At 45.1% G+C, this 16,436-nt stretch overlaps 1 protein-coding gene and 1 long non-coding RNA gene across 2 annotated transcripts in view; both read left to right on the plus strand.

Annotated features, from left to right (window-relative positions):
- LOC307003452 (neprilysin-like) overlaps positions 1-16,436 on the plus strand; it is a 51,881-nt gene that overhangs the window by 2,321 nt on the left and 33,124 nt on the right. The window lies entirely within an intron of this gene.
- LOC307003453 lies at positions 3,261-4,546 on the plus strand. Its single transcript, XR_013798713.1, has 3 exons — positions 3,261-3,584; positions 4,076-4,149; positions 4,422-4,546. It is a non-coding gene; the product is annotated as an uncharacterized lncRNA (long non-coding RNA).

Raw genomic sequence — 16,436 nt, forward strand, 5'->3', positions numbered from 1 at the left:
TTAGTAGAATAAGGCAAACCTTTTCTATTCAGGAATGGAAATGTCCTGTGTGCATTGTAAATGCTCAACCTGAACTCAACTTCTGTTCCTGACCTTACTGATGTTCTTGTCTGAATCAGAGCAAATCACCACAGCCATCACTTCCAACATTTAGTGTAGGCCTTCCCAGGAGACTGCAGCAAGCAGGTGTTGAAATAAAATGATCAACAAGCACATATTGTCACTCACGGGTAGGGCTGGGGTAAATGATTATTAATAAAATGATTAGTCGGGCGATTATTTTATCGATTAGTCAACTAATCTAACGATTAATATAAAGATTATTTTTCTGTTGCTCGATTAATAAAAACCCTGGCCTGGACATTGCTTGGCTCTGTTAATTGAAATTGGCAAACTAGCGTACTGAATCATGATACCATAAGCTGGCTAACGTTAGTCTAACGTTATGTATTTGACTCGTAAACGACCACAGTATGAGTTAACGCTAACTAACGTTAAGTCGTGACTCTGTAGTTAGCTAACGTTAGACAGATAACGTTAAAAGCTACTGCAATCTGCTTGCTACCGTTAGCTAGATCTAGCAGCTGTGCCTTTGGTGGTGCTGGGCTAACCAAGGTATCTTAGCTCTGTGCAGTTTGTTCGTGCTAGGTTAGTAGCTACCGTTCACATTAGTTCAAAATCTGTTGGAACTATTTTTCAATTTTATTTACCTATTTGAAAAAAAAAACATTCAATTCAATTACTTTATTATTTATGACAGTAATCATAAGTAAATAATACATATAAGCATTGAAAGCTATGCTTTAAAACGCAAATATTGAGAAATATTGCTTAAAAATAAGCAACCTTCTATGCACACATTATAATTATTAGTAGTAGTATTTTTAATATATGGAGATGTAGCTAAATCTATTGTACAGTAGATCTAATATCATTATTTCTGTCAATTTAAACCGAACTTTTATTTTGACGGGTTGCCGTGAAGACCTTTGAGTTTCTGTGTGTGTATGATATGACGATAGTTTTTCTCAAAACGATAAAATGCTCATGAAGTGACTCTCAAAGTGGCTCTGGAGATGAATTTCATAATGTCATCATATCGTGAGGCAGCAGAGACTGAAAACAGCACGAGCGTCACTCGTTCTTCAGTGTGTGTGTGTGTGTGTGTGTGTGTGTGTGTGTGTGTGGTACATGAAACCACGCGTCTGCGCCATTCATTCACACAGAGACAAGCAGAACATGCAGGGTTAATATTTAAATAGTCTTTTTGCAGTTTAATATACACAGACACTATATCGTGGTATATATTATATCGGCTACAGTGCTCATAGTAAAAAAGTTAGTCTGGAGCCCCGCGCTTAGATAAACACGGGAGCGACTGAAAGCAGCGCCTATTAGTGGGTACCGAATATACCCCGTACTACAGAAATGCTGGTACCGTCACATTTTCAGTACCGACTTGGTACCGAAGTACCTGTACTTTGACAACACTATTGGGAATTCTGTGAAGAGGTTGCTGTTTCGTCCTCCATTCTGCAATGTTTCGCTCTCCCACGTGTGTGTGGCAAGCTGTACCTCCGGGAACGGTGCAAAAAATTAAAAATAAATAAAGAAGTGTCGACGCAAAAATATGACGTCGACGTAATTTTGACGTCGAATCGTCGACGTCATCGACGCGCCGCTACAGCACTACTCACGGGTTGTTTTGGTTTTTGTGTCATGTTCTGGGCTGCGTTCAGCCCCGACAAAACATTGCACAACATTTTTTAAACCGAAACGGTGATGCGTTGAACACATTCTGATGACGCAAGAGTTACAACTATGGCAGCTGAGAAGGTCATTCTTTGTGTTCTTTGTGAATAATTTTCGGAGCCTGATGAAGTCGGTATAAATATGTTTAATACTACAAAATATGCCCAACGTTACAGTTACTGCACTTGCCGCACAGAACAAAAGAGAACATCCCAATCGTGTGAAGGGATTTGTGGAAACTGTGGCTCCTAATTATTGTGATACAACATTTGCCTCGCATTTTAGGATGAAAAGACAAACATGTCTTCTAATATCCTCAGTTGTTGCGTATACCGGGCTGCATTGAACACATTTGTAAATTACTTTCCTTGAACCCATTGTGCGAGTTCACTTTAATACCGCATGCTTTATACATGTTGCTGCTGATTGGACTGCAGTTCTGACACACCCACCAAACAAGTGAAAATGTATCTCAAACCCCGTTGCACACCGGTGCACGCCGTTTCCAGGAAACATGATGTTCAACCCGGAAACTGTAGCAAAACGTTGCACACCGTTTTGAACTTGAACGTGCCCCAGGTTTCATGTTATTGTCTCATTGTCTCTGTCATGTTTCCTGTTGTCATGTGATTCCCTGGCCCTCATGTGATCCTGCCATGTGTTCTGTGTTGTCATTGGTTCATTGTGCACAGGTGTGTCTTGTGTATTTAAGGCCTCATGTTTGCCATGTGTTTTTGTCAAGGATTGTTATCATTAACATGACCACTGAAGGCAAGTTGTAGAACACAAGTGCAATTTATTAATACTCAAAACAAGATCAAACATAAAACAAAGGCATGGCATGAAACTCAAGACTTAAACATGAATATAAACATGGACATAAACTTCCCAACAGTGGTAACAATACTTGACAAGGACACCTTCTTCTTCTTTGTTGTTTAACGGCGGTTGGCATCCAACATTAATGGTGCATTTCCGCCACCTACTGTACTGGAGTGTGAGCCGGAGATACATAACTAAATCATGTCTAAAAGATAATAATTATATCCTTTCTGCCAATCTTGTTTCCTTTAAAAATCTAAATAACAGTGTACTCATATCATTTAATGGTTTCCCCAGCAATTCTTTAAATTAATTTCCTTGTCCCCCTAACCTTATTATGCCCTCTCTCATTTTTGTTCTTTCCTTTTCATATTTCTGACACTCAAAAATCACATGTTCCACAGATTCAATACTATCACAAAATTCACACCTTCCAGATATGAGCTTACCTATACTATGTAAATACTTATTTAACCCACAGTGTCCTATTCTTAACCTAATGAAGCTAATTTCTTCCATTCGATTGACAAGGACACATGGCAAACATGAGGGCTTAAATACACAAGCCTAATGACTGAACAAGACACACCTGTGCTCAATGAAACAATGCACCAATGACAACATGACAACACAGAAGACTTGGCGGGATCACATGAGGGCCAGGGAATCACATGACATCAGGAAACATGACATGAGTATGTATGAATCCAAAAGAGTAGGCGAGAATTACCTGGGTGACGTACTAATTATCGCGAGATTCGGACTTAAGTGCGTTCCAATATGCCTACTTTCTTACTATATAGTAGGCGAAAACAGTACGTGAAGGAAGCAGTACGTTCGAAACATCAGTATTCATAAAAGAGTAGGCGAGAAGTTCCCGGATGGCTTACTGCTTCCAGCCAGATTTTTGAGTGCTCAACCGGTGGATACTCTTCTATCCCAGGAGGCCACGCGAGGGGATACGTCATTATCAAACATCACGGAGATCAGCGACGTGCGGGGTTTCAAATGTGAGTAAACACGGTTCCTTGTGTTAAAATTGCATGTGTTAAACTACTATAGAGTAAACGTTTTAACTGTTGAAGGTGTAAAGGAGTTACAGTATAGTATGATTGTGATTTGGCTGTAAAAACACGTTTTATTATGTATAACGTTAGCTCTAGCTGACAGGAGCTCCAGTAAGGACACGTAAGTTACGTCTCTAACGTGGATTTACATAAACCATAAACATCTTAAAGACGCTTATTTTAAACGTCTATTTACATCTGACAGGAACATCTTTTATAAGTATTGCAGAAGAGCACATCACAACATGAAATATACATCTGAGTGATATGTGCGCTATTATGTAGAACATATCTATAAAGTAACTAAACATATAGTTATCTATTTTATTTGTCCATTAGTACTGTTGATAAATTGAGGAACATGTATGTTGGATAAAAAGTTAAAACAACCTCAACATGTAAATGTAGTGTTGAGCTCATAAATCACAGTACAGGGACAGATGAACAGATGTGGGTTTATCCGGTGGAGAGAGGCTCATGAAGCTGATGCTGTCATCAAAGGCTTTGAGTGAGTATACTACAGAAATTAATAATAATTCAAATATTAAGTTGTAGTTTATTTTAATTATTGTAATTTCAAACAGAGCTATTACAGCACCTTTCTGATTCTTGATTTCTGTGCATTTGCTGCACTCTGTTGTGGTGGAGCAGGACCTGCAAGGAAAGATGATGGCGGCATTTGTGGAAAAAAGCATTCTTGTCTGCTAAATAATACTGAAATCAAATGACATTGTGCTGTTAAAACTACTGCTTTTGTGTTATGTTTGTGCATTTTTGTAGGATCTGAAATGTCAGCAGACTGGTGTGAGCACTGAGGATGAGGAGCACAGAGCTGAAGATCGTGCCATGGACAAGACCCTCCATCACTCCACCGGCCCTTATTGCCTCAGATTGTGAAGCACAACACATCACGCAACAACCTCCGGCACTCCGGCACGGCTCACCTCTGGCGGTCCGCTGGTTCATCAGAATAAAGCCGCAGAATGGGAACCGCTGTGTTGAGATGGCAGTAGATGTGGTTCAGTGCCTGTAGCCTATATACATGATTGTAGTTTGAATAAAGCTTTGTTTCATGTGTTGACTTGCATTTGTTTATTGTGTGATGGTGACTTTCATTCATTCATTTACTCCTTTATTAATATTTATCATTGTTGTCAGTAAATAAAATATCATTATTTAATTAATTGTTTGAATGAAAATGTAGATATGTTCACAATATACACATCTAGAGTGTATTCATGCATAGCTATGTCATATGACATACATTTTGTTTGTTTTATTGATTTTTTTCAGTAAAAAGTAATATAATTAAGTATCGGTCAGTATTTGTCACGGTAAGCCACTTTTGCTTGTGGATGAAAATGTTTGGATATAAAATAAAGAAATTAACAACATATTCAAGAGATGACAATTTTGGGATTTCGTAATAAAAATAAATAATATCGTTAAGGATAAAACGGTGGGTCACATAAGTAGGGTTAAATATAAGAACTTAAATCAACCCTAAATGTATTCTCAAAATAAATGGGCAGCAGTTTCTTTAAAAAGACCATAAAATGAGCAAGTTTAATCAATATCAAGATATTTACAGATAGATGAATTAAACGTGTCGTTCAAATCTTTTAAGTTGTTGCACTTGTGATAACGCGTCGTAGGTCACATGATAACGTCAACATGGCAGATGTCCGGTTCGCATTCATACTTAACGAGATTTGGCTATAAAGTACCTACTCTTTTAGCGCTCGTTAAGTAAGTACTTATTGAAATTAAGTACCTACTCATTGAGTATGCGGTTTGGAATGCAGCCAATGAGACAAGAGGCTTATTCGACTTGAACCGGCACTGCACAGACTGATCAGTGTATGACATCAAAGTACCGCGAGAGTGATTAGAGAGCAGACGGCTCCGTATGCTTTTGAATTGCTCTCGCGGTACTTTGATGTCATAACCCGATCGTTCTGTGCAGTGCCGTTTCAAGTCGAACAAGCCTAAGAACATGAAACCTGACCATGACAAAAAAAAAAAAAAAACAGTGACACATATGATGTTCATGTGATGTGATGTGATGTGATGTTCAGGTGTCCACAAACTTTTGACCATGTGGTGTTAGCTTATGTAAATCCATAGGCTAGAAAAACAAGGTTTTGAGGTTCAATTGAATATGACAAAGATTGGAATAAAACTCTATTAGAAAGAAAGGGACCATTTTTTATTTATTTTATTTTAAATACAGTATTTACTGTACCCTTTGAACATTTTAAAACATTTGAGTTTTTTTAAAGCTAAATCAGGAAAATAATAGGAGTTACTTGAAACTTTTTTTACTTGCCCAAGGAACGTCGCTGTTACGTATGTAACCCTCGTTCCCAAAGGAGGGAACGGAGATGTTGTCGACGTGTCGACTGATTGGGATCATGCTTAGGGAGCCTGTCATCTTCGAGTATTGATAAAACGAGCCACTGCACACATTGGCGTGCGAGCTTTGCATCCAGAGCCCGGAGTCAGCGGTGGTCCAGCAAAAGTGGCGACGGGACTACGTCTCTGTTCCCTCCTTCAGGGAACGAGGGTTACATACATAACCGAGACGTTCCCTTTCAGTCGCTCACGTTCGACGTAGTCAACCTGTCGACTGATTGGGATCCTTATAAAAATGTCACTAGTGCTGCCACCTTCCAGTGCCTAGACAAAAGCTTCCTGATCCCCCCGCATTATTGAGGCTGAGATAGGACAGGGCTTAGGCCAGAGAAGTCACTGCTGTTCCGCAAGACCCACTCAGTCAGACTTTTAAACACTGGGAAAGCGTGCCCTTTCGTTGTAAAGGAAGACGCTGCGGAAGCTACATCCTGCCCGAAGGGAGGTAACATGTAGAGGATACACAAATGGATTGGGCGTTACAGGGCAGTACAACAACATATGGAATGTTACTGAGGTGGCTCCAGCCTATAACAGGGGGGCAGAGTGACGGCAGAGCGGGCTCTGCCAAGTGAATACACGGGCTCACCGCAGGGATCCATACCGTGGAAGAATACACATATGGGATCACCGTAGGGATCACAACATATGGGACCCAGCCTAACAAAGGTTCCACCAGTGCATACGAGTGTTAGGCCTGGCATCGGACGCTCCGCCACGTCCGTTGCCGAAGGGTGTGGAGGAACTCAACAGGGTTCGGCTAAAGATGACCTCTACTGGAGCAAGAATGACACACGTATCCAGTCCATAGGAGGAGAATGGCGCAGCAAGCCGACACTTCGAACCGGGCTTACAGTGAAACTGGCTTCATATGAAGGGAGCCCACGGGAAGCAACCGGTTCGACACACAGGCTATTTTTCTTGTGAACGTATTTGGTGTCGCCTTGTGTCGCACCCTGTGTCAACGCCCAGGTAGGAGCTACACTCTCTCTTTGGAGAGGCTCACTACTCATGTGGGCACAGTGCACCTTGGGAAAACACACTAAGATAATGGCAACCACTATCCAGTGGGCTAACAGCCTTCCCTTCTGCTGGTCTCCGTAACAGACAAGAGCTGGTCTGAGGTCCTGAGGTTTTGCATTCTGTCCAGGAGTGGAAAGGACAGAGAAAAGCCAGGCTGGGTCTGCCTCCTCCGGGGAAGCGCTTGCAGGTTCACCACCGGGTACCGTTTTTAAGGGAGAGGTAGGAACCTTAGGCATATCCAGGCCGGGGTCTCAGGATATTGTGAGAGTTGGCCAGGCCGAATTCCAGGCACGATTCGTCGACCGCTTCAAGGCTTAAGCATGCCTCTTAGAGGGTGCTCTCACAGAAGCGATGGTATCTACGACATGTTTGTGGTAAATACCTAGAACCTCCGCGTCCTGTCCTTTTGGGACCAGACCTGAAGTTTTCAGAGGTTTCGACGCGAGTGCCAATGGTGCCCCGTCCCTGAGAATGTCTCAGAGGAATGGGTCAGGAAGGGCAGTCGAGATGAGCATAAGTTCAGGGAACTAGGTCCGTTTGGGCCAATTAGCGGCAACTAGGAAGACCTGCTCCTTCTCTTCCCTGACTTAGCACAGGGCTGTGCAAGAAGGCACACTGGGGAAATGCATATCTGCGGAGGTCCCGGGGCCAGCTCCGTGCCGAGGGTTCTCCGCTCGGTCAGGGAGTAAAACAACTGGCAATGGGAAGAAGTCCGGAGAGGCAAACAGATGTAACTGTGCGGCCCCGAAGTGGTCCAAGAACAGCTGGACCACCTGGGGATGGAGTCTCTCCTCTCCCTGGGCCCAGGCTGTCGTGAGGCCTCGTCGGCGGCACGACTGAGCAAGCCGGAAAATTAAGTGGAATGAAGTGACCTCAGAAGCATCTGACTCCATAGGAGGAGGTGGTGGGCGAGTTGCGACATGCGAGGGAAGTGTAGCGCAACGGTCATAATGTTGTCTGTACAGACCAGTGTATGCTTGCTGAGCAGTGGCATTTTGCGCTGTCTCAAAGCAAGGTGTACTGCTAGCAACACGAGGCAGTTGATGCCAATGCAGGCGGAGGCCCGCCCAAACCCCCGATACTGCATGTCCGTAGTGGCGGAGTCAGGATTTTTTCATGGGGGTGGCCAGGCTAGGGCCAGCAACCAGTCTGGGGTGGCACAGACATTTTTATTATTTTAATTAAAAAATTAGTTTGACTATAAGTATTGGACTGTTTTAGTGCCTACACAACTGAATACAGTTAATTTATACTTAATTGTAATTGAGATAGTAGTGAATTAGGAATCATGGAATACTGAGTGAATTTTTATCTTTTTTATTATTATTATTCACCACCTCCAGGCATATTAATAAAGGGGCACACACTATACCTAAAGTTCAACTTGCTCCGTTAGCTTGCTTCTGGTTCTCAAAACCCCCAATAGCTTGTTCTACATTGTTGCACCTTCATGAATGAGACATGCAGATACTACTGTAGCTCAAAGATTTATCAACCTTGAGTGAATTTTATATAATCATTGAACTCTTCAACCAATTCTGAGTTTGTCATAAAAAAAGTTGCAACTGAAAAAGTAAACACTACATGTTTAACTTTACTATATTAGTTGTCAAAATAAATAATTGCAACAGTTCTATCATAGGCTACCTAAATTAAAAAGTAAAAAAAAAATCTCTTTTGAATCCCCATGTGCAAGAATGTGATTAAGGCGGAAGTCAACAGTACATAAATGCCAGAATGTAAAATTAGTTATTTTATGGATTTAAAAATTATCCATTTTTGTCCTCTTTTCAAATTAACGCCAGCTAGTACAAATGCACAGTGCTCACTTTTATGTGTAGGCTACATTTAAAAATCACATCAGTTTGTGCCTTATATTGTGATCTCACATAGCAGAATATTTTAGTCACAGACACATGTGACACTTAAATACATGATGCATGCATGCAGTTGACACAGCTTTAATCGCCTTTTTGATTATTTCACGAGTCAATTGACGTCAAAACTAAGGCTATAGCACGCCGCATTTGCGCACCGCGAGCACAGTACAACGGCTGACAGGACAGGAAAGTTAGTTTTACTGACATTTGGCCTGACAACATGTAGCACCATTGCCAGATGGTGATAGATAAAAGCATACATTTTCTATCTTTGTTGACTTATGGCATGGCTAAGAGCATTCTTGACATTTTGCTAAACTTAGACAAAACACAGACTTTGTGATTTAATGCACTCCATAGTGTCTTCTTCCTTCTACCAGAGACATTAACGTGTTCTGAAAGCTTTTAGTTGATTCTCTGCCAGATAAGGTGAGATACCCCTGGAGTTTTTAATTTAATTTATCGTCGGGTGAAGACGCACACAGCGTCTGGGGTCTGTCAAACACTGACCTCCCGTCGGGTAAAGCTATTCACGCATTTGTAACAAAGCTACACACACGCACACAGACACATGTTTACACCCCTTTTGGTCAACAGGTCAACTGCGCGCCCCCTTCGTCCCACACACACACACACGGTGGGGGGCGAGGCACAGAAACACACGCACAAGAATTCTAAAAGTGAGAAAAACGCTTTTGTGAGAATGCAACATTCTGTTTGAAACGGCGATTAACAAGCATGCAGAATCTGTCGTAGAATGCGCGTTTTCCGGATTAAAACAACCAGTAGAAACGCATAATACCCAAAAATCAATATAGTTCTCTTTAACCTGATCTAAACATGATCAAATTCGGTATGATTGTAAACCAGAAAATTAGACGATTCCGAATCTGCTTTGAGAAACAACCTATTATGCATTATTAAATATTTACTGATGTGCAGAATAATGTCAGAATAAAACTCTGACCTCTCCCCACGCGCTGAATAGGCGTGCCGTCAGACAAAGGAATCTTGGCTCCACAAAATCCCCACTCGTGATTGGCTCCCAGGCTCAGAATGGGCGTGCTCCTGTCTCATTCATATTTTGGAGACGAGCCCATCTTCTGCGTCTTCTCCTTCTTCTTCACTTCTGCGCTACAATTCTAGTATTCCCACTCTAGTCTCTAGTTCTAGTCTAAACGGCTAGTCTCTCTAACTCATAGCTTTAACTTCGCTTCAAGAGAGCCTTGCTCTCCGTTTACTTTCCGTTTCTAAGACTAAGTCTTTATTTTTATACAAGTTTTAAAGCTACTTCCTTGATCCAGCGTTTTAACGAGCGAAAGCTTAGCGTCTCCACTCTGCGTCAAAACAACCACGTGACGCAACCCGGAAACCCGCGAGGCTCCAAAAGAAACAGCGCTAGCACCAGACGACTTTCCAACGACAAACACAGTAGGCTAATTCCAAATCTGATCTTTGAAACAAAGCTAGTTAAGGTTGTCTGAGAATCCTCCGGTCTCTTGATTATTGAAAGTATTCCTTAAACTGTGTAATCTCTCTCTCTCTCTCATCTCTCTCATATCTCACTCTCTCTCTCTCTCTCTCTCCATCTCTTGGTTAATATCGTGTTACTATATATACACGCTACGTAATCGTTTTATAATCATTTGTTTGTTTATGCATATTGTTAAGATTGATCGTGTACGTACTTTAATGTGTCTTTTATTAAACTTCATTTAATCTTTGCCTGAGTTCACATGTGTTTTATGAATCCATAAAATCTGAATGTCAATGAAAAGAAAGATCTATGCTACCTTAAGGCAAGTGCACACTACAGGATTTTAAAACGTCGGGCTGAACTGTGCAGTTCACACTACATGACTTGCTCTCTGTGAAATCAGTAGTGTTCAAGTTGTTGAGCTGTTCACACCACACGACACAACGTGATTGATCCGCAACAGGAGGTAACTCACTACACGAGGTGACAACAACTCTGTCAGCCAACGATTCTATCTTGTCTACAAACCACGTTTTATCACGAAGAAATCACGCGATAAAACGAACCGGAAATGACGCAATACAGCACGCGCGCCACTACCCAGTGAAGAAGAACACAAGTACACAACACGCGAGTCTTTGTTTGAATATGGACGTCAGACAGAAATTAGTGCTGCAAACTGTTTGCGCGATGATTTGCTCTGGAAAAAAAAAAAAAAATTCCCATAGACAGTATAAACGGTATTTTCCCAGTGACCTCAACCCATGCCTTGCTCTGATTGGCTGTAGCTCATGGCATCACATGTGGTTGAGTCGTGCGACAGCTCCAGATATCTAGCATGCTAGATATTTTTCTGGGCTCGGCGACGCGTCCGCGAGGCGTCTGCGAGCGTCTTTGATGCGTTGTTGGCTCTTTCATACTAACAGATTGGCGAGCGTTCATCGGCCGCTAATCCCCCGCGATTTGCACGCGATAACAACCCGACCTGTCGGCGAGCTCAACGATTTGCAAATCGGGCTTAAAATCCTGTAGTGTGAACTAGGCTTTAAACGCTCCACTAAACCTTTGTTAAACATTGCATAATTAAATATTCTATATCTGGTCCCTTGGGCGGTAAGTTATCTCCATTAATGGCCATATGGATGTAATTTTGCTTGCCAAGAACTAAATGGATCGAAGTGTTGAGGTAAATATTATATGTTATACGCATTAGTGGTTAAAGTTGTATTTCCAAGTACGACTGATTAAGATCATTCCCTTTCTCCGTATGTATATTGTCAGGAGTAATCCTGATACATATTCATATGGTCAAAACGGTATAAGCCCATATTTGGAACCACTTTAGGGCGTATGCAAATAATATTCATCAAAACTATGAATATTTAATTTCCCATTTGAGTGCTAATTTCCCCAATTTATACTCAAAGTCAGTATTGCTACAAACATCTCATCTCACCGAAGATAGCCAACTGATGTAGGACAACGCGCGCCGCTTTTCTCAGCATCTGACAGAAGTGTCACCAGCTTTCACACACATCTTTCAAAATAAAAGTGGCATCAGAAAAACAAAGATTTACATTTGTTGTTTCTTTGACTGCATACTAGCGACGGTCTTGCAACCCACCAGTTGTGAAACATTGACTCTATATTTACTATGCTTATATCACTGTCTGTTGTTCTGCTGAAGCTCGTTCGGCACCTGCACATTTCCGCACTCGTTTTACTTGCGCTGGCGCTGAGGTGCAGTTGGAGTGCGCGTCTCACTTTTTTTTTTTTTTTTTTTGGTCTTAAAGAGACGGTTCTGCGTTTAAAAAACGTAATTCTTGACAATAAAAAAAGAGACCGAAACAGCAGTTGTTGATTGGGGTGGCCAAAGGGGTGGCCAAGCTTAGGCAAAGGGTGGCCACGGCCACCCCTTGCCACCCCCTAGATCCGCCCTTGCATGTCCGTTGGACGTGGCCCCTCAGCCGATGTTGGTGGAAATTTGTTCTAGGGGTGGCTGGTCCGGAGAAACAAAAGGTCTGATCACGGGCTGAGGGTTTGGCGGCAGGCCAGGGTAACTGTCACATGGAGCGTGCCGCTCTGCCACGTCCACCTCAGGACTCGGCCGTGAAGCCAGTGCTGAAGTGGTCTGCATATGGAAGAAGCCGTTCTATTGCGGGTGCATCTGCCATATACCCCAGGAGCCTCTGAAAAAGTTTTAGTGGGACCCTTTCTCACTTCTGTATAGCACCGACCGGAAACGTTCCTCTTGAGAGACGTGTACACCTTGGCAGTACACCTTGCTTTGAGACGGCGTGAAATGCCGCTGCTCAGCAAGCATGTACTGGTCTGTACAGACAACATTGAGACAGTTGCGCTAGGCTTCCCTCACATGTCGCAACTCGCCCGCCACCTCCTCCTATGAGGCTTCTGAGGTCGCTTCATTCCACTTAATTTTCCATAGTACATATGAAAGCGCTATATAAATGCCTCATTCATTCATTCATTCATTCATTCATTCATTCAGAGACGTGTTGGGCCAAATCCATCTCCATACCGGAAAAAGAGATCCTCAGCCCGTGGGCGAGTTTACTCTTTTCCCAGTTGACCTGAAGACCCAACTGGCTGTGGAGCACTCAAGGGGAAGAACTTTGTACTGACTTCGAACCCTCGAACGCAAAAAGCACAGGTACGGCCTGCGTTGTGGAAGCATAGAGTTCTGAAGTACGCGTCCTGACCAATCTCAGGGATGGAGCATTCAAAAATGCGTCTCTGCATTAGCAGCTTGAACGGAAGCTTAAAAAAGGACTCGATTTAAGACTCGCAGGTCCAAGATTGGCTGTAACACACCACCTTTCTTGGGTACAATGAAGTACGGACTAGAGAAGCCAGTCTTCATATCGGCTGGAGGGACCGGCTCAATCGCATCCTTGGCCAGAAGGACTGCGATGTCCGCGCACCCGCCAGGGGCACATTCGCTCAACACTGAAGTGTAGCGAAAAAGCACTGACTTGGGCGGACGCCGGCCAAACTGAATCATAAGCCGAGCCCGCTGGACCGGTTGGGAGCATTTTAAGCTTCTACAAACCGGGCCAGGGGGACCAGGGGCACCACAGACATACCTGGGGTGGGGCAGCGAGGTAGAGAACAGGGACCCGGCTCGGAAGGCCCGAAGCGTCTGAGTGTGCGGTGACAGCAAGGGGTGCGTGAGAAGGCGTAATCGGGTCCTCGAACCGCACCCAGCTGCCGGCTGGCGACACAAGAGGGGGCTGAGGGGTGCAAGGCTGTGCAGGGTCGCAAACCACCAGTCTGCGCCTCTTGAAACCCAGGAACGGAGGGATTTGCTCTTTTGACAATTCGGGTACTGCTGGACTCCGGGGATCGAGCTCGCCCCCCCCCCCATCCCTGCGTGGCCTGTTTCAGGGATGCTTAGTCTTATGCTTGCCACCTGGATTGGCAGCGCCTGAGGCAGGCTTGGCGACCTGCCTGCGGCTGGGTCCACGCTGAGGCCTGAATGGAGGCTGCTGCGGAGGCCCAGCGGGAGTGGCGGCAGGGAAACGCCCTCGGCGACGAGCAGGCCACTGGACCACTAAAGTGAACATCGCCAGAACGACCGCGCATGCCACAACGCTCGTGCCCTGGAAGGCGAGGTCGGTTGCAGCGTGGAGCTCACCTATGAGAGAACGGTCTGGGCTACCCTCGTGCATGTCCATGAGTGCCTTGGCCTGGTAGACCTGAAGCAACACCATGGCATACAAAGAGGAAGCGGCTTGCCCACAGGCTTTGCAAGCTCTGCATGTCAGAACTGACGAGAACTCACAGGCCTTAGAGGGGAGACGAGGATCCCCTGTCCAAGAGGCAGCGGCCGCCAAACACAGGTGTGTCGCGACAGACCGCTCCAATGAAGGGATAGCCTCGTAACCCTTCACTTCTCCTCCGTCGAGGGTAGTGAGGGGGGAGGAGCTACTCAGGCAGTTTCTGGCAGAGAAAGGTCCGCCCCGAGATACCAATCATCCAACCGAGACTGTTCGAGACACGGTGGAGGATTCCACACGTCCTCGATAGCCTCGGCGGCTGTCGGAGTGAGGGGCCCACAGGGATTGGTTACCAGGTGGGGAAGCCATCACTATGATCCTCTGATCACCCATCCCACATGCCACCCTAAGGTGGGGCGTGGTAATGGGGACTCCACCTTCGCGGACGAAGGCGAGTCTCGATCTCAACACCTTCATGTTCTCGCAATGTGAACATGAACTATCCACAAAAGCTGCTTCAGCATGCTGTAAACTCAAACACGTGATGCAACTAATGTGACCGTCAGAGGGGGACAGGGAATGACCGCATCCAGAAACGCAAGGGTGGAATGACATCTTGAAAAAGACGCAAACGCACCCGTGTTGCTCTTTCAGGAAATGAAAAACTCTCACCAGTGCCGGAGCACACAGGGGAATGATCGCAGCAACATTGACAGGGATGGTGCAGCCTGTCCCAGTGAAGCACTCACTTTCTTCGCCCTCAACCGGCCGTCAGACAAATAAACACAAAAAGGAATGCTGTTAAAGCAGCAGTTGAGAACTCAGAAGGCTCGCGACCACCTCTACACTCACGCTGTATAACCACCAGCACCGGGAGAGAGTTCCAGAATAAGCACCGACACGCTCGTTGAAGGAATCAACACTCTTCAGAGACAAGTGGTGCGTGCACCCACTTCTGTATTTATACCTGCGCTGTCACGGTTCATGAATTCACTGGTTTCTTCGTGTCTCGTGTATTTGTTGTTTTGTGTGTGTGGATGTGTGTGAGTGGGCGTGGCTGCTCGTTTTGTTAATCAGCTCTCCACCTGATCTCATTCCCCTCATCAGCTACCATCAATCATCTCTGCTATATAAACTCATCGCACTCTCCTTTCCCTGTCAGATCGTTGGTTTTGGTGTCCTCAGTGTTTGTCGTCGTCAGCTCTTCCAGTTCCTGTTCCAGTTCCTGATCGTGTCCTGTTCGGTGTTTTCGTGGTGTTCGTCGTGTTGGATGTTCACTTCTCTGGATTCACCGTCACCTGTCTTCACCTCCACGCTGACCATCAAGTCCCTGCGCCACCAGCCCACCCGTGTGTTTTGCTGTGTCTTCTGACCACTAAATAAAGAGTTAAAACTTGCATATTGCTTCCGCCCCTGAATTATGACAGAACGATCTGACCAGACGATGGGAGCAGCAAGTGGATCCTCTTCGCTCGATGACTTCGTCAGAGTAACCATTTCTCGGATAGAGGCTCAAGAGAGGACAGCTATGGAGTCGGGTCGGGCCATTCAAGCTCTCGTGGCGCAGGTGTCCGAGCTCACCCAGCAGCTTCAACATCTACAAGCTCCCACTGCGCCACCACCCACACCGGCCGCTCCCCCAGTTCCACCATCAAGCGCCTCCCAGTCAGAACCCCGTCTACCGGTCCCTGAACCCTACAGTGGTGAGCCGAATTTTTGCAGAGCTTTTCTAACACGCTGTACTATGCATTTCTCTCTGCAACCCAGAACCTTTGCCACAGAACAAAGCAAAGTGGCATTTGTACTCACACTGCTGACTGGGAGGGCAGCTCTGTGGGGGACGGCGGTGTGGGAGAATCAAGATCCGTGTTGTGCCTCGTTCCAGACACTCGCCGCCGAGATGAAGATGGTGTTTGACCGCGCGGTCGCAGGAAGAGAAGCAGCACGAACCCTGGCGGATCTCAAGCAAGGAAGCAGATCCGTATCAGATTATGCCATTGAGTTCCGGACCTTGGCGGCTGAGTGTCAATGGAACGAGGAAGCGCAGTGGGACATGTTCCTGCATGGGCTGGCTGACCGCGTCCTGAGAGAAATCTACGCGTTGGATTTACCCGCTACACTCAACGGACTCATTGACCTGGCGCTTCGCGTGGATTCTCGTCTCTCTCGTGTGGAACGGATGAAGTTACCGGTTCGGCCTTCAACCACCGTGGAGACCACGCAAGCCAGCGGCGGGGACGCGGTCAGCCCCGTCTACGATCACGAG

This window comes from Phoxinus phoxinus (assembly GCF_949152265.1).
Source record: "Phoxinus phoxinus genome assembly, chromosome: 8".
In the NCBI taxonomy this organism is placed as follows: domain Eukaryota; kingdom Metazoa; phylum Chordata; class Actinopteri; order Cypriniformes; family Leuciscidae; genus Phoxinus; species Phoxinus phoxinus.